Here is a 22540-nt window from a genome sequence, read left to right as displayed (position 1 = left end):
ACTGTGAATGGACGAATGGACAAATAGAACTGAACCCCAAATTTTCAAAACGACTTATTTGCTTTTGTAATTGAAGATTCGAACGTCGATTTGACGTATCTGATAACACTCCCACGCAAACCAGCACAATCAGATAGTAGAAGCCTTCACCTACGTGTTGATGGTGTTGGTTTGCATGGGAGTGCTATCAGATACGTCAAAACGTCCTTTTAGTCTTTGTTTACAAAAGCAGATAAGTCGTTTTGAAAATTTGATATTGAAAATTTGATATTTAAATTCGCAAACAAGTATTCTCGCGCGGGAGGATTCGATGATTGAGACTTGTGAATGATTATCCAACACCTTCAAATTTTATATTTCACACTATCACCTTGTCGACATTGTCGTATTTACTTTACTTCTGTGCACCCCGAATGGTGCAAAGGGCCGCCTAGAAAGATTCCCATCCTGTGCGATATCCAGCTTTATAATTTATTACAGTTATTATAGTTATCTTTTAAAAATACCAAACAACACTTCTCAATGTACTACCCCTTGCGTAACGTATGAAAAGTAAATTTAACAACAATAAACTTGAACATTTTTTTCCGGCGGCGGCACGATTCACGCAGAATTCATCGGGGTTTTCAAGTTACATTCGATTGAAATTCGCCAGAAAATGTTTCACAGTTCCACAGGAAAGGAAATTCCACATGAAGTTCTTTGACATTTTTAGTATCAGTGGGGAATTCTGTTGAATTTCCAGGGGTAATTTTCCGACATTTGAAGGTTGTTCTTTGGATTTTTCCGGTAAAATGTTTGTATTGTCCATAAGAAATTTTTCGGAAATTCCACAGGAAATTATTGAAAAAATGACAACAATCACAAGTTTTATCATGCGTACAAAGAAGAAAATATAGCGAATCGTATAAAATACAGCAGACTTCAGTGGACTGGTCACTTAGTGCGAATATCAGAAGAAAGAATAGCTAAAACAGTATAATTGATAGAGGCCGGCGACTTCGTGGAAGGACTTGAGCACGATGGGCACGCGGTGGAATCGGGCCTGGGGACCCTAAATGTTCAGGGAAACTGGAAAAACATCGTACAAGACCGAAAATACGCCAGGTATAGTTATATTGACGCTGTAGCCAATCAGGTATCCAGGAAGTTGTAAGACATTTTAAATATATAAGTCGAATACCAAACCCAAGCAAGGCAGGATCCGATCTGCTGGTCGAAATAATAAGCTCATTATTTGAAAACACGAATACTATCGATTTAAATGAAAACTGAGGAAATGCTAATTCTTCTTCTTCTTCTCATTGGCATTACATCCCCACACTGGGACAGAGCCGCCTCGCAGCTTAGTGTTCATTAAGCACTTCCACAGTTATTAACTGCGAGGTTCCTAAGCCAGGTTACCATTTTTGCATTCGTATATCATGAGGCTAGCACGATGATACTTTTATGCCCAGGGAAGTCGAGACAAATTTCCAATCCGAAAATTGTCTAGACCGGCATCGGGAATCGAACCCAGCCACCCTCAGCATGGTCTTGCTTTGTAGCCGCGCGTCTTACCGCACGGCTAAGGAGGGCCCAGAAGAAATGCTAATAGAATAGATGAAAAGCAGGCCAAGTTGGAATGTAGAGCCATAGAAGAAGATGATGAAGAAGAAGAAGAAGGAAATAATCTAAATAGGCAACGCATAGCTCTTGAGAAATAATCACAGTGATTTATATTCATATTACTTTGTATTTTCTATTAATTGAAAAAAAATCTTCCTATATTAGGATAGGCAAATCGTTTCCTATTTAAGATACCGTCAACTGGGGGGAAGATGATCATTTTTAAGACAAAACATGCAATAACAATGTGTGTTTACATTTTAAATCGAAACAAATATTTTTAAAACATGTACTGCTATACGTTGCAATAATCAACAACTTTAGTTTTCTGAAATGTGTTCGCATTTATTAAAATAAATTAAATTATCACACATTTTTTGAGTAATCTGGTTTGGGGTGAAGTTGATCAAGACAGCTCTACTAAAATCATTATGACCTAGTAGTCAAAATACACTAGGTTATTTGTATGAATGTTGAATTTACTACGTAAAGAAGTCTACGAAGTCAATATTTGAAACGAAAATAGCGTCATTTATGACTATCTCACTCTTTCTTCCACAAAATACATTTTCATGATTATAATCGAAAAACTCGGATTTCTACCTAGCGGTAACATTACTTGAACGGAGAATATTGTTGACTACCGTTTCATAAAAAAATTTGGCACTTTTGACTGACACATCAAATGATCATCTTCACCTCAATGATCATCTTCCCCCCAGTTGACGGTACTAATAAAGCCAATCGTTCTACTGGATAGTGTGGTGATAAACGCTTCAAATAGTAAAATACTGATTGAATAAACAACAGAGTGACACGTGATGGTGCTAGAAGTTTTGCTATTTTAAATTAATCTTGGAGAAACAAATTTATTTAGCCAACACGCAGAAATGGAGTCAACCCTGGCTGAAGCTGCGTTCGCAAACCAGCACTTTCTGTAACGCATGACCGGGACGAATCTCCCAATCAATGTACGATACTCGCAGCTACTACGAATAAATTGGTGCAATGAAAGCTCACAGCCGTGCCCAGCTTCAGCACAGACCGGCCGGACGATAGGGCCTCCCATTAGTATTCAGATCCGAAAAGTTTCGATTCAGTTGAACACACCAACACTTTGACGCCCCTGAAGGATTATACCAATGCTGACCGCTGCTCTGAAACACATACTGACTTTCGCTTCAGTTTTCAGTTTGAGCCATGCAAATGAGTCCGAACAGAGCATAATATGCATCCATGCGCTTTTATTACCTTTCTTCGTGAGCACACATGCAAATATTTTCCACATTCCCAGAATCCATCCCCAACGTCATACCCGTCCTTCACGTGCACAACTCACATCTGCCACAAAGGAAGCCCCCCGAACACCCTCGACGTGGTCGGATGGAAACGGACAGTTCAACGTGAATACACATTTGTTTTATTGTGAACCACGTTTACGGCGAGGAATAAAATGACTTTCCTTGCCAACGAATGCAAAAGGTTATTCAACTTTCTGGTCACAGGTTCTCTTAACGATTTTCCAAGTGCTTCGAACAACTTTTAAAATTAAAACGTCATCAATGGACATGTGCATTAAGATACCTACAGCGGGCACATGCACATAATTGAAGATAAATATTTCGCTTTGCTGGGAAAGAACTAATTCAAATCAAAATCGTACAATGAGGAATCTTTTCAAGCAAAAAAATGCCATCAAAGCTCGGAATATATCTGTCACATTTATCATTTCTGACCATGTGAGACGAGCCTGGTGGTCTTATAGTGACCACCGCTTCTGCCGTATAAGCAGGAGGTCTTGGGATTTCTTTCAGGCTCTGCATTTTCTTACTTTGTAACTCAATCGTTGTTCTGTCTTTGTTTCACGTTCCTCCCAAGTAATTACTATTGTTAGACCTTTCATACCAGTCCAATACCTCTGTGGTGAAGGTGAAGGATAAAACCGATCATTTCATTTATCTATTTTCAGACTAAGGCCGGAGTGGCCAGTGCAGTGCATAAATGTCTTCTCTATTCAACTCGGTCCATGGCTGCACGTCGCCAACCCCGCAGTCTGCAGATGGTCCGCAAATCGTCTTCCATCTGCTAGATCCACGATCTCGCTCGCTGCGCATCTCGCCTTCTTGTTCCCGTCGGATCGTTGTCTACAACCGTTTTCACCGGATTCTTCTTTTTATTGGCATTACATGCCCCCACTGGGGCATTGCCGAGGATTCTAAGCCAAGTTACCATTTTTTGCATTCCTATATCATGAAACTAACACGATGATACATTTATGCCCAGGAAAGTCGAGACAATTTCCAAACCGAAAATTTTTCTAGACCGGCACCGGGAATCGAACCCAGCCACCCTCAGCATGGTATTGCTTTGTAGCCGTGCATCTTACCGCACGGCTAAGAAAGGCCCACACCGGATTACTGTCCACCATTCTGGATAGGCGCCCAGCCCACCGAAATCTTCCGATTTCGCAGTGTAAGCAATGGATGGTACTCCCAACAGCTGATGCAACTCGTTATTCATTCGCCTCCTTCATGTACTGTTTGCCATCTGCACCCTACCTTCGATGGTACTCAGCACTTTCCTTTCGAAAGCTCCAAGTGTGCGTTGGTACTCCACGAGCACCGTCTAGGGCTCGTGTCCGTGAAGAACCACCGGTCTAATGAGCGTTATGGAGATAGCAGATAGATGCTAAACTCATACTATAGTCTAAACCTGTGCCATTACGAATTTATGTGAATCAGTTAAGGACAATCACGTGTTTTTGACGGCGCAAATGTCGATTGATCTGAAAATAACGATTTTCATGGCATACTGCAAACTGATCAAACACAATTTTTTTTTCGCTATTTCCTGTTACTTACCTCTGGATGTTAGTTCCGCTGAAAGAGTGGTGTAATTTTAAATTGTGATTCTAATGTAATTCACTTCCATGGTATCTTGACCAGCTAGTTATAAAAAATACAGCTATACCTATCAATATGTGTTACACATAACAATATCTGTAACAATTCTGTTATAAATTCTCTGTCCCGTATGATAAAAAGGAAATGTGGTGTTCATCATAATTTGATTAAAGCTTTAACGACTTAAACGACGATTAAAGATTAAGAATAATTAAAAAATGTGATTGTCACTGGAAAAATGAAAAAAAAAACAAGCAAATAAAGAAAGTTGCGATAATATTTTTGTCCCTATCTGCAAAGGATAAAGCCAATATTAAGTTCACTTTTATGTACAACTGCATTTGTTGTATATTTCTGAAGCAGAACTGTAATCATATCAATAGATGGCTATGTTTATGTCCAAACATTTATATGTGATACATTTTATATCATAAAACATCATTAAAACACGGCTCCTTTTCTAAATGGGCGGCAAACGATCACTGTTCTTTTCTGTCGCAGCTTGGGACTATCGCTTGTTGCGAGTTAAGCTCATCCCAAGGTTTATCCTAACATTTACAAGAGAGAACAATGTTGTTGTCATTGGCAATGGTTCAGTATGACTTTAACTTTTAATATTTAACTCATTTATGACAATTATTAATGGATATGAGTAATGATTAATTTACTATTTGACAATGATAAATGAAAAAAGTGTTTTGGTAATGATTAACGTTTGCGTATAAAGTTTGACACGCTGTGTGTATGATTAATGAATTACGATCGATCTCATTAATGGTTAATGATCAAGATTGATTAAATTGAAAATAGTAATAAATTCGATGATTTTTAGATTTTCTGTATAGAAACAATACGTTGGAAACGTTACTGCGCAGAATGCATTGCGATTGTTGGGAAATTGTAGCTCATCATCACCCGCTATGTTAAAATGTTGACGGAAGTGCTTTTTTTTAACCATTTCATTTATTTATTAGGCTCAATTGTTTAATTAAAAACTCTACGGAGCCGAAAGCATTAGAAATAATACAACAAATTATTCCGAAGAAGTTTCAGAAGTATCTTGTATGCGGGATGTCTTCTTTGGTGGAGATCGGTCGGCCGATCCCACAGTTATAACTTGTTCCCGTCGTTGTGTTGTTGACTACGCTAGTTTCTTTTCCTCTTCTTCCTCTTTCATCTTTCTGTTGAGGTCCAAGGTAGCCCATAATTCCCTTCTTCACAAACCAGATCCGATCCGTTTTGTTTTTGAAAAACGTTGTTTCCGCTAACTTCTCGCGTTCTACCATCGAATCCGGTATCTCGAATGTTTCCGTTCGATCAGATGAGTCGGCGTTCAGTTCGATTATATCTCCCTCTGGCATTTCAATGATGATATTTTTCCTTGCTTCCGCTGGTGTTTTTCTGCTTGCTGCTTCGAAGCTGATAACAACTTTGGAGTATGATTTTCGTTGTCTTTCTGGCCATTTTCCTTCATTTTTGTTTCCTTCTTTCTCGCTGTTTGTTCCTTAGGCTGACTCACTTTATTCCTTTGTGGACACGCATCCTTTCGATGACCTCCAGCTCGACACAGAAAGCATTTGTTCCGCAAATTCTGGTAGAACACCATTCCCTTCCATTTCGAAACTTCGAGTGAAGGAGGAAACAGACATTCCATTTTCTCAATTCCGTGTTCTACCTTAACGAGTCTTGCATCGCATCCATCGAGACAAACTTCACAAACAGCGATCGATCAGTGCTGTTTTGTATACCGTTTCCATAAGCGATACATTGCTATCCAATTGTCGTAAAAATCCAGCAACCTCCACCCATGTCGGACGGTGAGTGTTTGGCGGAAAACGAAATTGGATTGTATTGACAATCAATTCGCCTGCAGTGGAGGGAACCATACGAACAATAACGAATAAGCGAAACAAGAAACAATGTTGTCCGGAACCTACAGTGCCAGTCTTTATCACAGTCCGAAAACAATCTAGCTGCTACACATCCGCGCGCGACGAGAGAACAATTGCCAACGGACGGAAGTCCTTCGTAACAGAGTCTATCATATATAGAGTTACGCAAAGAGTGAAGCCAAATCTACCTATTGAACTGTCAAACCGTCTACCTATCGAGCAAAGTAAACAAATGCTTGTTGGTAAGGCGGAAGTATTGTTATCGCCTAATGATTTTTTATGGGGAATTAAAACGCATGAATTGAAATGTATTTTGTTCTAGAAACAGCTTCAAAAAACTTCAATACACCCCCCAATAAAGTAGCAACAAGAAACTCACGTTTTTGAACTCTGTGGGTGACTTGGTTATCGAATTAAAAAGCTTTAGCAGTGAACACTCCCGTGAAGTCTTTTTAAGGGTTGAACAAAAATGAAAGTTGCAAACAGAATAACAAAAAGATCATTCAGAATAAGTGTAAGAAGATCCTCTTTGCGCAACTCTATATAATAGACTCTGCTTCGTAACTTAGCAGGGAAAGCACCTGTCTAGCATACTGGAGTCGTTGGTTCAAACCCCACCGAAGAACGTGGCTACCTCCAATACATTCTTCGAACTAAATCGTTTACATGTTGTGCATATGCATGCACTAATCATAGTTTTCAAGTAGGGTATCTGTTCCATTATTAATAACATGCTCCTATATCAATAACATTCGCAAAACAGGCAATTTAGGAACAATTTGTGTCTTATTTTGTTGTTATCCGCCGTGCTCACTTACTTACTTACTTATATATCCTGTACACCTCCGGTGGTGCAAAGGGCCGACTTGAAAGATCTCCATCCTGAGCGTTGCCCGGCTATCGCTTTAACCTGTAGTCAGGATAGATTTCGGTCGACTACTTTTATTTCTTTATTGAGGCTTCGCCACCTCTGGGTCAGCCTCTGCTGCGATGTCCCGATGTCTGATGTTTGTTTACAGATTTCGTTTCCGGCCCTACGTAGAGTGTGGCCGACCCAGCCTCACTTCTGATTCCGAAATTCTGTTGCTATCGGCCTCTGGTGACAACGACGATAGAGCTCGATGTTTGAGATCCAGTTGTGAGGCCACCAGGCCCGAATTTTATACCGCAGGCATCTGTTAATGAAGACCTGCAGCCGTTGAGTGTTCTCCACTGATACACACCATGTTTCGCTAGCGTATAACAGCACAGATTTCTCGTTAGAGTTGAAAATTCGTATTTTGGTGCGTTCACTTATCTGCCTGTTTTTCCAGATATTTCTTAAACTCGCAAAGGCAGCCCTTGCTTTCTTGATCCGTGCGCCTATGTCGATCTTGGTACCGCCGTCTGACGCCATTTGGCTACTAAGATATTGGAAGCTTTCAACATTCTCCACTGGTTGCCCGGCTACTGTGAAACTGGAAGGCGTCACCGTGTTTACATCCAACGATTTGGTTTTGTTGACGTTGATGATTAAACCTGCCGAGGAGGAGCGCACGGCAAGGTCGTTGAGCTTACTCTGCATATCAGAGCGCCGTTGCGCGAGGAGTGCAACGTCATCCGCCAATTCGAAGTCGTCTAGGTGCTCCATGGTTATAGGCTGCCATAACAGCCCGCGGTTTGGTTCACGGTCAATCGCTTCTACCAGAATCTCATCGATTACGATGAGGAACAGTAACGGTGATAGAATACATCCTTGCCTCACACCAGCTACGACCCGGATAGGGTCGGACAGGACCCCATTGTGCAGCACTCCACACGAAAAGGACTCGTACTGTGCTTCGATGAGGCCGATGATTTTCTCAGGAACTCCCTTGCGTCTCAGGGCGCCCCACAGATACTCGTGATTGAGACGGTCGAAAGCTTTTTCGTAGTCAATGAATACCAAGTAAAGGTACTCTTGGAATTCGTTGACCTGCTCCAGAATAATGCGAAGCGTGACAATATGGTCCACACAAGATCTTCCACGGAATCCGGCTTGCTGCCGCTGGAGAGTCGCATCGATTTTCTCCTGAATCCAGGCTAGGATAATTTTGCACAGAACTTTGAGAACGGTACACAGCAACATAATGCCTCGCCAGTTATGGCATACGGTCACCGTTTTTGGGCACCTTCACTAAGATACCTTGCATCCAGTCGACCGGGAAAGCTGCGGTGTCCCAGATATTACGAAATAAACGATGCAGTAGTTGAGCGGATGTCATGGGGTCAGCTTTGAGCATCTCGGCTGATATGCGGTCGACCCTGGAGCTTTATTCGATTTCATGCTTTGGATGGCTGTTTGAATCTCTAGCAGTGATGGAGCTTCGGTATTGACGCGTGTTATACGTCGGATCCTAGGCAGATCATGCCAAGGTGGTGAAGGCCTGGCTGGCACTTGAAAAAGTTGTGCGTTTCAGCTGGTCAGTTCGGTTGGTCAATAACTGATCATTCGCGTCTTTCACGGGCATCGTTGCATTCATCTTCGCCCCGCTTAAGCGTCGTAAGATATCGTAGAGGAGGCGAATGTCCCCGATTACGGCGGCTCTCTCTTCTTCGTCGGCCAGAGAGTCTGTCCACGCTCGCTTGTCCCATCGACATGAGCGTTTTACTTCCTTCTCAAGAGCCGCGTATCGTTGACGGGCTAAGACTTTGGCTCCTCTGGTTTTCGATCGCTCTATCGCGGCTTTGGCTTCTCTTCGTTCCTCTATCTTCCTCCAGGTCTCATCGGTGATCCATTGTTTTCTCTGGGTGCGTAGTTCCCCCAGATTGTTCTCGCTGGTGGCGATGAAGGCATTCTTGATGGCGGTCCATTGGTCTTCCACGTTGCCACCTTCCGGAATATCTGCAGCACGCGTCTCCAGTTCTTCAACGAAGGACCGTTTCACCGTGGCATCTTCCAGTCGGCGTGTGTTGAATCGTCGTCCAACTCTTTCCTCCTGCCGACGAATCCGCGCAATTCGCAGGCGTATTTATTTTGTTATAGGAAACGAAAATTAGTTTTGGATTTGTTGTCATCGACAGCAGGAATAGTTTTTGATTTTATGTCACAGTAAGAGTTTTTTGCTATACGTTTTGTTTAACCGCTAAAACGACCAAAAGATATCAAATTAAGTAAACATAATCGATGATTTCACAAGATTAAAACAATTTATCGATTTTCTCTCAAGCTTTGCTCGTGTAGGCTTCTACCAAATACTCTTTTCGGGTAAACGACATATTCCGCCAAACAACTTTCAGCTTTGTGGTCTTCGGTCAAATGGCTTTCTGCCGAACGACTCTTTTCCATTCAAACATTCAATTTCAATGTTTTTTTTGTAGTTTTGCTTAGTTTTTACGTAGAGCTTTTCGAAATTTTAACACAAAAATGTATGGAATTTTCATGAAAATCATTGGTATCGTACTGCTTGTGTGACGACTGTTTTTATTTGTAGATAGAGTAGAAGTAGCGCCAATGCCGGCGAGTACATGAATTTGATAAAGAGACAGTGGATCCGATGAAATGTACCAACAAACATAATTTTCAACCGTGACAGTCAATGTTAAACCAAACGATGGACAAAAACGATAGTATTTTCCCCCTGAGAAAAACACAATCCCCGTACGTTATATGGAAGATATAACGTACATATTCACATATGAGTTTTCATAACATTGTAAATTAACGTCCAAGTCGGGTGGTTTAATCCCCGGAAATAGGCAATTACCTTTGATTGAACTGACAATCCCCGTGTCAAAACGTTGGTAAATAACATACTCGAGTTTTTGTGATCGTGATGAAATCTTGGGTTCAAATGTGTCACTTTTTTGTTGCGCCTCTCCTAGATGACGCTGGGAGCTGATTTTCTTTCTGATTTTCCGCAACTCGGTAATTTTCTAAGCCCAGCCACTTTCAGCATGGTCTTGTTCTGCAGCCACGCATTTTACCCACCACGACTAAAAAAGCCCCAACGATTATGTGATGTAAATCAATCAGAAGTATTTTGGTCCCGAATTGACATAGGGTTATTGGACCTCATCTCATAGCTCCGATATTCATCCCACGAAAAACAAAGCAATGAAAAAAAATTTGATTTGTTTATTATTTTTTGATCTTTCTCAACAGTGGGCACGCATGTTAGCAAAAAGAACCGACAACAATGGTGCTGCATTTCTTTTTTTCGCGATGAGATGATTATATGTTCAGTGAGATGGAAAACGGAACAGTTTCCCTATAAAGTAATTTCTATCATTGCGAAAAATAGTGTATGCAACTCGTTGCAAACCTCGATTTTTTCGGCAAGGCTCGTTGGATAAACGTGAAATTCAGCTAGTTGCATAGGTACATAACTATTCAAGTGGTAAGCATTTACGTGATGTTAGAACGCCCTTGAGGCGAATGAACCACGAGTTGCATCAGCTGTTGGGAGAACCATCCATCGTTCATACCGCGAAAATTGGAAGACTTCGGTGGGCCGGGCACGTAACCAGAATATAGGACAATAATCCGGTGGAAATGGTTCTCGACAATGATCCGACGGTAACAAGAAGGCGAGGTGCACTGCGAGCAAGGTGGATCGATCAAGTGGAGGACGATTTCCGGACCCTCCACAGACTGCGTTGTTGTCGACGTGCAGCCTTGGACCGAGCTTAATTGAGAAGACTTTGATGCACTGCACAGGCCACTCTGGCCTTAGTATGATAATAAATAAATAAAATAGAACGGCATTGAAAAACTTGGTTTTGGAGTATCTCACGATGTAATGTCACGAAATTGGGTAAATCAGTTAGATGAGAAAAAAAAATAAAAACATGAAGTCTAATTATCGTTGTGTATTACTTCTGGTAACAATTGGAAAGGCTTGTAGCTTTATGTTTGCTGAAATAAATAAATAAATAAACAAATTTCTATGTTGGGTAAATCAAGCTTAGTTCATTTGCGCATATTACCCTACAAGATCATCCATAATCTGTATATATTTATAGGGTAAACATTATTATGGTATAAAACTACTACCAAAGCAAAAAATGAACCATAATTGAGTCGATAGGTACAAAGTCATAAATTCTTGTGCATTGGAACGTCGCACAGAAAACTGCATATCAGAAAGCTTGCTTTAACAGAAAAAATCGGTATTTATATATTTCTCCGAGCCAAATTCTTACAATAAGGACCTCTGAAAATAAGTTTCGCGATGTTTTACATAAATTTTCAGTGAAAAAACCTTTGATTGAAATGCAGTAGCCTCCCGACAGAATGTGTCAATAACGGTCTTGTTAATGGAAAGATAATTGTGGTAATCGAAAATAAATTAACAAAATAACAAATTTTAATAATAGAAGCAACCAACATGACAGGAACAACTAAAGCCCCAATTAGAATCTTGAAGATTTTTGTGCTCATCTTCATTCGAGGCAGAGTATGAATTTCCGAGAAGATTGCGAAAAACTATCGATTTCTTGTATGCCGACTTGCTTCAACCCGTATTTCCATACCTGATTTCTCCCGTGCGCTCGGAAGCTGCTGCAACTGCACTCTAGGCTGTATACTGCACCAACACATTTGAATGCATCATCACAATCACCAGCACCGCTTCACTATCATCGGCCGACGTACTACCGAGGCAAGTTCCACCAGCAGCCATTTCATGAAGGAAGGTTCAGTAACAACATTAGCGAGCAAAAATTCAAAATTGAGTTAATTAAAAATGCATTTCCTCTCTGCAGGAATCATTGAAAAGTTTTCGCTTCAAAGTCTTTTTTTATTTTGTGTCTAAATAGTTGCGGTATGACCAACTTTTGCTCTAGTTTTCACTTTGCTGCCAGCTATGATGTCTATAATAGAGTTTGAGCCCACTTATACATTCTATGCACATGTACTATACTATTTGATGCAGTGGCTGAAATACTTTTTCCTTCTTTAATTTGGAACAAGTTCGAGCATTTATCGGTCTACCAAGTCGAAAGATGAGAGGTTGTTCTTTAGCCCGCCACAATTCCAAATACACATTTATATTCGATTTACTTCTTTCCTACATTCAACAATCTTTTCCTTATCTCATTGGTGTTATTTTTATTTCCTAGCACAAGCACGTTTGCCACCCACCACCCGTATTTCTTGAACCGGATCGTAACCCTTCTCCATTCACAGCCTTACCAACATCAAACAAATCTCTTCCTTACTTTCTTCCGTTTCTTCACACACGATTGCACCCGAAATCAAACAAATCCCCCAATTTCTCGTTTTCTTCGCACTTTCTTAGAAGCTATCTAAGATCTCCCTCCGATCTCGCACCGTACAACCTCCCATTCCCAGCGGAGCAGCATAAGACAAATAAATCGCCGAAAAAGGGTTTGCAATTTGTCCGGACCGCAGACAGGCTCGCTTCGCACAATAAACACAAAACTTTGGCAATAGTCTTGAATTATGACATTTTAATCCATTTTTCCTCGACTCAGACACATTTGGTAGAGGCTGCCACTGCCATCTTTCTTTTGCTTTTCCTGTTTAGTGAATGAACCTGCACCGACGGGGAGGCTGCTGTCGTCGGAGAAAAACTTGCCACTTTTCACTCCAGCAACACTTGGTCAAGGAATGAGCCTCGGTTTTTCACTCGGACTGCTTCTTGCTTCTACCTGCCAGAGCCAGACGGCGATGACGATGGCCAAAAACACGGTAGTCACACAGTGGTGGCAATGCAGAAGGCAGCTAGCAGCAACCTCATCGCATCGTCTACCAGCAGTGGGAACGGATCCTGCTCCGGCTGATGACCGCACACCGATACGAGTCTCGCTGCACAGCATCCTCTTTCCCACGCGAAAGGGTTGAATTCATGCTGCTCGTCGGGAGCTTGTTCAATGTGGGGTATTTGATTCATGTTTCATTGATAACGATAGAACGAAAAGTAAATTGACTCGATTTTTCATTATTTGTATCAAGTTTGTATCAAAATACCTACATGCTGAAGGTTTGAATTTGATTTATTTTGTTACGATAGGGACACGGCAGGTATTTCCGTCCATCGTCGTAGGGGCTAAAATCAACGAAAGCAACGTACATTTGCTAGAACTCCACTATAGCAGAACGTTTCTCCTGAGTTTACGATTTGGTACGTATGAGTTTTACAAAAAAAAAAGCGTCTCTTTTATTGGTTTTCGAGACTATGACGAACAGACGAAAATACCTGCCGTGTACAGGGTGGGAGATGTGACCGGGACGATTTACTACAGGAGAAACAACGGATTAAAATAATCAACATTATGTATATGTGTTTAACCATGACATGAGCACCTCCTATAGTTAATAGGGTCAATTAAAAATTTCCTATTTTGAACCCAACCCGAGTTTGTGGGAGCCGCCCATTGGTGGCTTCTTAAATGTATCAAAATGCAGAGCATAATAATGCTTGAACGAGATGAAGGGTTCTTCCGCATTCCTTCCGATGGCAAAAACAATGCGTTAGTGATCAGTTCCTTGACTATAAAATTCTCGACTTATAGAACAGATGACAGCAAGTCGCGTTGCCGCAAGGGCAGGACGTGCAAGATTATAAACGGAAACGAAAACAGCGGACCTCCTCTTTCAGGAGGCGAAACGTTGCCTGGATGTGCAAGGAGCTGGAACAGCACTGTCGCTCTTAGGAAACACGCAAGATCTAGCAAGCCGCAAGCCAAGATATGATGGGCTAAAGATGGGAGCATTTTGATGAATATATGGTGATCGATCTTCGCACAGGAACACTTATTTGGCGCATGAGAATACAGACAGTAATGGTCAAGACAGTGGAGGAGACGACTACGTCATTTGTTCAATATGACGCTAGAAGGAGTCATGTGTTACAGCCGGGGTACAATTTTCAACAGATCCTGTCCTGTTGTTTGTTTCGCGTATAATATGGACATTGTCGGTCGAATATCTGAAAAAGTGGCAGTACTGTACACCTGCCCTGAAACGTTAGGCAAAAAAACTGGACTGATTGTGAATGTGTCGAAGACAAAGTACGTTTGAAACCGAGCGCTACAGGGCCCGCCTGGAAAGCATTGCTACAATAGAGAGGAATCTCCGAGGTAGAGGTGTGCGCCGCCGCCGACAATATTTGTTAAGCTGCCGGCGTTGACGACATTTCTGCATCGGCGCGCTGTCGTTAACATTTGTCACGCCACTGATCTATAATGTTCCACGCCGATTGAAATTTGAAGAAGTCCGCATAATTTTCAATGGAAATTCCGGAGAATCAGTGGAATTTCCGTAGAATTTTCTGATTGATCTCTTCAACATCACGTTGAAACTCCAGAGAACTTTTAGTGAAGATACCAATGATTTTCTCCGTACAATTTATTGTTGAAACTTTTAAAACTCTCCGTGAAAACTAAGGAAGAAACTCGTGCGGAAATTGCGAAGGATTTCTAGTTGAATTTTTGTACGGAAAAGGATCGTTCGGCAGAAAGCCATTTGGCCGAAGACCAGAGGGCTGATAGTTGGTTGGTCGAATATGTCGCTTGAATAGACCATTTGGTAAAAGACTATCAAGCTTAGGTTTTTGTCATTTGGTCGAACAGTTCATTTGGCTGAAAAAATCGGTTGGCCGAATAGCTCAATTCGCCGAATTTGCCCTTTGGCCGAAATGACATTCGGCCAAAAGTGTCGTTTGGCTGCAGCCCATTTTGGTTATTTTATTTACTTACTTACTTATGGATCCTGTACACCTCCGGTGGTGCAAAGGGCCGGCTTGAAAGATCTCCATACTGAGCGTTGCCCGGCTATTGCTTTAAACTGATGCCAGGTTAGATTTCGGTTGACTTCTTTTATTTCTTTATTGAGGCTTCGCCGCCATGAGCCTCTGGGTCTGCCTCTGCTGCGATGTCCCGCTGGGTTCCAGTCTAATGCTTGTTTACAAATTTCGTTTCCACCCCTACGTAGAGTGTGGCCGACCCAACCCCACTTCCGATCCCGAATTTCTGTTGCTATCGGCCTCTGGTGACAACGACGATGGAGCCCGTTGTTTGAGATCCAGTTGTGAGGCCACCAGGCCTGAATTATATACCGCAGGCATCTGTTAATGAACACCTGCAGCCGTTGAGTGTTCTCCACTGATACACACCATGTTTCGCTAGCGTATAACAGCACAGATTTCACATTAGAGTTGAAAATTCGTGTTTTGGTGCGTTCACTTATCTGCCTGTTTTTCCAGATATTTCTTAAACTCGCAAAGGCAGCCCTTGCTTTCTTGATCCGTGCGTCTATGTCGATCTTGGTACCGCCGTCTGACGCCATTTGGCTACCAAGATACTGGAAGCTTTCAACATTCTCCACTGGTTGCCCGGCTACTGTGAAACTGGAAGGAGTCACCGTGTTTACATCCAACGATTTGGTTTTGTTGACGTTGATGACTAAACCTGCCGAAGAGGAGCGCTCGGAAAGGTCGTTGAGCTTACTCTGCATATCAGAGCGCCGTTCCGCGAGGAGTGCAACATCATCCGCCAATTCGACGTAATTTAGGTGCTCCATGGTTATAGGCTGCCATAACAGCCCGCGGTTTGGTTCACGGTCAATCGCATCTACCAGAATCCGTCGATTACGATGAGAAACAGTAACGGTGATAAAATACATCCTTGCCTCACACCAGCAACGACCCGGATAGGGTCGGACAAGATCCCATTGTGCAGCACTCTACACGAGAAGGCCTTGTACTGTGCCTCGATGAGGCCGATCATTTTCTCAGGAACTCCCTTGCGTCTCAGGGCGCCCCACATATTCTCGTGATTGAGACGGTCGAAAGCTTTTTCGTAGTCAATGAATACCAAGTAAAGGGACTTTTGGAATTCGTTGACCTGCTCCAGAATGATGCGGAGCGTGACAATATGGTCCACACAGGATCTTCCGGCACGGAATCCGGCTTGCTGCCGCCGGAGAGTCGCATCGATCTTCTCCTGAATCCGGGCTAGGATAATTTTGCACAGAACTTTGAGAACGGTACACAGCAACATAATGCCTCGCCAGTTATCGCATACAGTCAGGTCACCCTTTTTGGGCACCTTCACTAAGATACCTTGCATCCAGTCGACCGGGAAAGTTGCGGTGTCCCAGATATTACGAAATAAACGCGGATGTCATGGGGTCAGCTTTGAGCATCTCGGCTGATATGCGATCGACCCCTGGGACCCTATTCAATTTCATGCTTTGGATGTCTGTTTGAATCTCTAGCAGTGACGGAGTTTCGGTATTGACGCGTGTTATACGTCGGATCCTTGGCAGATCATGCCGAGGTGGTGATGGCCTGGCTGGCACTTGAAAAAGTTGTTCGAAGTGCTCGAACCAGCGTTTCAGCTGGTCAGTTGGGTCGGTCAATAAGTGATCATTCGCGTCTTTCACAGGCATCGTTGCATTCATCTTCCCCCGCTTAAGCGTCGTGAGATATCGTAGAGGAGGCGAATGTCCCCGGTTGCGGCGGCTCTCTCTCCTTCGTCGGCCAGAGAGTCTGCCCACGCTCGCTTGTCCCGTCGACATGAGCGTTTTACTTCCTTCTCAAGAGCCGCGTATCGTTGACGGGCTAAGACTTTGGCTCCTCTGGTTTTCGATCGCTCTATCGCGGCTTTGACTTCTCTTCGCTCCTCTATCTTTCTCCAGGTCTCATCGGTGATCCATTGTTTTCTCTGGGTGCGTAGTTCGCCCAGATTGTTCTCGCTGGTGGCGATGGAGGCATTCTTGATGGCGGTCCATTGGTCTTCCACGCTGCCACCTTCCTGAATATCTGCAGCACGCGTCTCCAGTTCTTCAACAAAGGACCGTTTCACCGTGACATCTTCCAGTCGGCGTGTGTTGAATCATCGTCCAACTCTTTCCACCTGCCGACGAATCCGCGCAATGCGCAGGCGTATTTCGCCGATGAGAAGGTGATGATCAGATGCGATATCGGCACTACGTTTATTCCGTACATCAAGAAGGCTCCGTTTCCAATTTCGACTGATGCAGATGTGGTCGATTTGATTTTCTGTAAAGCCGTCACGGGAGACCCACGTGACCTTGTGCACCGGTCGATGAGGGAAGAGCGATCCCCCGAATACCATGTCATTATTACCACAAAATTCTGCGAACAGTTTTCCGTTTTCGCTCATTTCTCCGAGACCATGGCGTCCCATAATGCGCTCATGGTTCGAGTTGACGGATCCGATCTTCGCATTGAAGTCGCCCAAACAGATCTTGATATCACCCTTCGGAATTCTATCTACGACGGCATTGAGTTGACTGTAGAAGTTCTCTTTGTCTTGCAGATCGGCAGCATTGGTTGGCGCATAACATTGGATTATAGTAAGGTTTCGGACCCGTGTTCTAAATCTGGCAACGATTATCCTTTCACTTATAGGTTCCCACATCATAAGCGCAGAGTGTGCCTGAGCGCTTAGTAGGAAGCCAACTCCGCGATGCCGGGGAGCGTGTTCACCTCGTAAACCAGAGTATAGCAGAACTTGTCCCAACGGCGTTCTGTGTTCTCCAAAGATTGGCCAACGGACTTCACTCAGTCCCAGGATCTCAATCTTCATGCGGCGTGCCTCATTGGCAAGATGTGCCAATTTATCCTGCTGGGCTAACGTTCCATGTTCCTTCGCGTCCGTTGTTTCGCGCTAAGAGTCGTCGCCGTAAAATCAGTCCGTATTCTTTCATTATCGGATTCTCGAACAAATTGATGTTTCGGGAACAGTAGGTTCAGAAAAATATATTTAGCTCTTTTAGTGGAATGTATTCAACCGTCTAAGACGAATTAAGTACTGTCCATTTAATTCCACCAGTTAATTTTCGTTATCTTTGCAGATACGTATTTCGACCACAACTGTGTGGTCGTCTTCAGTGTCTTGTACTTGACTCGACTTGAAGAAAACAATCGCAACTTACACTATTTATACTACGCTAGGTACCTAATCTAATCTTATTTGCCTACTTTATTTACCTATACAGTAAATTACTTCTAGGGAATAGCATTTCATACTCAACCGCTGGATGCCAGAACAGACGCTGTTGGAGCCGCACTTCCTTGGTGAACAGACGCTCGGTCAGTCGGGTCAAATTTGTTTAAAGTCCCACCCAACACCAGGACTAGGCTGGTGCGCTTTGAGCGGCACACGGTCGCTTTGATAGGGCCTGTTTGGGGACACATGCAGGTTTTTATAGAAGTTCAACAGAGCCCACTGTCGAACCCCACCACATCCTAGGCAGACCCCACAGGACGCACCCTCTCACTCTATCTGATGTCAGAAGGACAACAGTGCCCAGGCTGCACTACCAGCTAAGTACGCAACCCTTAGCTGGCGGTCAATTGTCATCGGAAGACCCGTGGAAGCGTGAGTATTGGAACTTGTGAGGACCAGAGCTATGTTAGGCGCCCCTTTCCCGGATGTCAACTCACCATTTCGCAGCCCTTGGTTATTTTATGGGGTTGATTTACTGATATTTATCGGTGAACAATAACTATACGATAACACCGAAAAATATCAATAAATCAACCCCCCCATATTGAGTAACGGTGATTAAACCAATCAAATAAACATTTTAGTTATTGTCATGACATTAACGGAAGAATATTTTAAATTTCGCCGGAAAATCGGATCAACTTCCCCAGAAAATTCTTTAAGTTTTCCAGAATATACATTTGACAATTATTTTCATATTTTCCACGGGAACAACTTAGAAATTTTGAGAATTCTTTGATATTACCAAAAGGAGCTCTTTGAATTAAGGAAAATTGTGTGGAATTTCAGCGGAAAATTCTTCGGATTTTACATGAGAATCTCTTCAGAATTTTCACGGGAAGTTGTTTCTAATTTCTACAGGAAACTATTTTCGAAATTTATACAGAAAATCATTCCTAATTGATGGAGCTTGTGACTGGTAAAAGTTATGCTTCTACGTTGACTTTCTCAATCTAAATTAATTAAGACGACTAAACCAGAGCCAAAGGTAAAACAGAAAATTCTTCGGAATATCCGCGGGAGACTTTCTGGAATTTTCACGACGAAGCAATCTTGCAAGTTTCAGGAAGATTGTTCAAAATGAAGATTTCAACCAGAAGAATCTTAGGTTTTTTAACGGAAATATGACAGCGGTCAATCATGTTCATACTCATGCTCAAAAATGCTCGGAATTTTTAAAGATATTTTTCATTTCTAATTTCTAATTTGGCATACGGCCAAATGTCAATTACTGAACGGATCATATGGTCAAAACTGGCCACTCGTTTTGCTGAATGGCCTTTTTGGCATTTAACTGAAAAATCCGTTGGGCCGAAAAAGTCGTTTTACCGATCATTTGACCAAAAATGCGATTTGTCAAGAACAGTCATTTGGCAGAAAGAGCCATGTGGTCCAAAAATGTTCTTTTTAAAAATAACCATTTTGGCCAAATGGCATTTTCTGCGAAAAGTGACGTTCGGCTGAATTGATCATTTGGCCACCAAGTCGTTTAACAGATTAGGCCATGAAAAAAAAAACCGTTTGGCCGAAAGGGTTGTTTTGCAGAAAGGACATTTTCGAGCCAAATGGTTCCTTCTATCAAATGACCATTCCTGTCAAACGACATTTTCGGTCAAATGATCTAAATTCGGTCTAACGATTTTTAACAGCCAAATTACCAGTTCGGCCGAATGTCCCTTTCGACTGTATGCCGCTTTTGGCCAAACTACATTTTCGGACAAATCATTTTCGACCTGATAACAGTTTCGGATGTGCGTTCGATTCGTCTTAGATGACTTTTGGCTTAAATGCTAGTATCGACTTAAAAAGTAGAGAGGTACAAAATTTCGTTCAATGGCCATTTCACAAAGAGGCTATGTGGGTGGACATTTTTGATCATATTATCCGTTGAGTAATTGACATTTGGCCGCATGACCGTTTGGCCAAACGACATTTGCGGCCAAATGGACCATTCTGTCAAACGACCATTTCGAACAAACGGCATTTTCGGGCTAATGACATATTCGGCCAAACGACCTGTTAGGGAAAACGACCAAATTACAAGTTCGGCCATATTTGCTTGGGGCCCTCCTTAGCCGTGCGGTAAGACGCGCAGCTACAAAGCAAGACCATGATGAGGGTGGCTGGGTTCGATTCCCGGTGCCGGTCTAGGCAATTTTCGGATTGGAAATTGTCTCGACTTCCCTGGGCATAAAAGTATCATCGTGCAAGTCTCATGCTATACGAATGCAAAAATGGCAACCTGGCTTAGAAACCTCGCAGTTAGTAACTGTGGAAGTGCTTAATGAACACTAAGCTGCGAGGCGGCTCTGTCCCAGTAGTGTGGGGATCTAATGACACTAAGAAGAAGAAGAAGAAGAAGAAGGCAATTGCTACAAACCGATCTTTGAAATTCAGATCATGCTAAACTTTTTTTAAGATCTATTATACCAGATAATAGCCAGTAATTGCCTATAAACGCATAATGTTACATCCAAAATTTCCAAAGTGATCCCAGCATCCAGTATTATGCCAATACTTAATACAACAAATATAAAATTCAACAATATACAAATAAAACCGGAAAAATTCTTCCTTGGGATCGATCCATCAGTCATTTGATGAACAGAGAGATTCGTTTCATGGTCTCCATCGTCTTTCAACACAATTTCCTCTCACCTTTTGTCACATTTCAGCAGTATTCCATATTCCGGAAATCTAACTATAATAATTACTGGATACCACTTACGATAAACCCGAAAAATAAAAAATATAAATAAAACGTAATGGAAAACTGCATCCATTCGCGTTTAAAACACCGTTAAGAATAAATATTTCATATTTTATGTGCATGCAAATACCTTTGAAAAAATGCGTTTCATCTGGCGGTTTACTTTTAGACACTAGGCTAGATGTACCAGTTGTGGCTATAGCACCAGTTGTCGCACTAGTGCTTTATATGCCAAATTGCCAATGAAATCACTAGTGGTCCCTATTTGACCAATCCCATAAGAAAACAATGGGATTTGCCAAATAAGGAACCAAACTTAAGAATAGTGCCACAACTGGTGCATGCGTTCCTATTATGGATTAATCAATTTTGAGGTTAATAACAAATTTTATTGTGGTTTTCACAGCTGTTCTAAAGAGCAGGAAGTAAAACTTTTCGCTTGATGTATAAAGTCTACCCACATGTTTTTAACTTATTTATTTAAAAATAGTTGTTCTTATGTATGGTGACAATTGATACACCCACCTTATTCGAACACAGAACCGTACGGACCCGTAACGCTGGGTAGACACCTTTACGTGGTGTGTTACGGGGTAAGATCTACCACGGTTACATTGCCAGCTACAGGCAAATCCTGACCCAACGAATATCTTCCTCATTATCCAACTCCGTGGTATTTATGAGGGTGTCGCTAAGTCGGTGGCCTCTCGTTAAGTAAGTACCACATCAACACTTCCTTCCTCTCCCTAGTTACGGTGAAGATGGGCGTGGCCAGGAGTAGTAATCCTCATGCTTTTGATATTTTTGTTTAAGACTGGAATCAAGGACCACTCCCTTTCTTGATTTCTGATAGCATTCTAGATAAGGATCTCAAAAGTAAAACATGAGTATCACTAGTCTCCAATCTACGAATTACACCGTTACAATGCTAATGCTATTCGAACACAGAACCGTACGCCATGCTAGTTGCAGCGGTGGATTAAAAATCAATCATGGCTTTCAGTTTATCTGAAGAAAATTTACGTCATATAGGAAGTTAATATGAAGAAAAATTGAGAGAATAACCCGATGGTAAATGTACAGAGTGTCAAATATATTTAAAAAATAATAAATAATAAAAAGTTACTACAGATGCAAATTGTTCTGTTGCAGCAACTCCCCAATTTCTACCAGCAAAATAAAGCACATTATACTGCCGTTATAAGAACCAGGGTTCTTATATCAGAGTTCACTCACTTCGACAGTAGATGGGACTGATGGGAGAGACTAGCGCGGAGGTGAAAAATTCATTTTCAGTGCAAAACATAAACAAACTCGGTGGCTGCCTCATATATAAATCCAAGATGGCTGAATCATGAAATTGGCATACTGCTACACCTGTTTGTATTCATCTTGATAAGAACTGCTTCCGTTCAAGGTGAATACAAGCAGGTGTAGCAGTATGCCAATTTCATGATTCAGCCATC

The 22540-nt window shown here is 42.2% G+C and overlaps 1 protein-coding gene across 1 annotated transcript in view; it reads right to left on the bottom strand.

Annotated features, from left to right (window-relative positions):
- Positions 1–12100, bottom strand: part of LOC134211618 (cell adhesion molecule Dscam2) — a 401827-nt gene extending 389727 nt beyond the window's left edge. Inside the window, exon 1 of the mRNA XM_062688681.1 lies at positions 11897–12100. The gene's annotated coding sequence lies outside the window, so the exon portion shown is untranslated. The remainder of the gene's footprint in view (positions 1–11896) is intronic.
- Positions 12101–22540: the final 10440 nt, after the last annotated feature.

This window comes from Armigeres subalbatus, chromosome 2, assembly GCF_024139115.2.
Source record: "Armigeres subalbatus isolate Guangzhou_Male chromosome 2, GZ_Asu_2, whole genome shotgun sequence".
Taxonomy (NCBI): domain Eukaryota; kingdom Metazoa; phylum Arthropoda; class Insecta; order Diptera; family Culicidae; genus Armigeres; species Armigeres subalbatus.
This window is presented reverse-complemented; position numbering and strand designations above follow the sequence as displayed.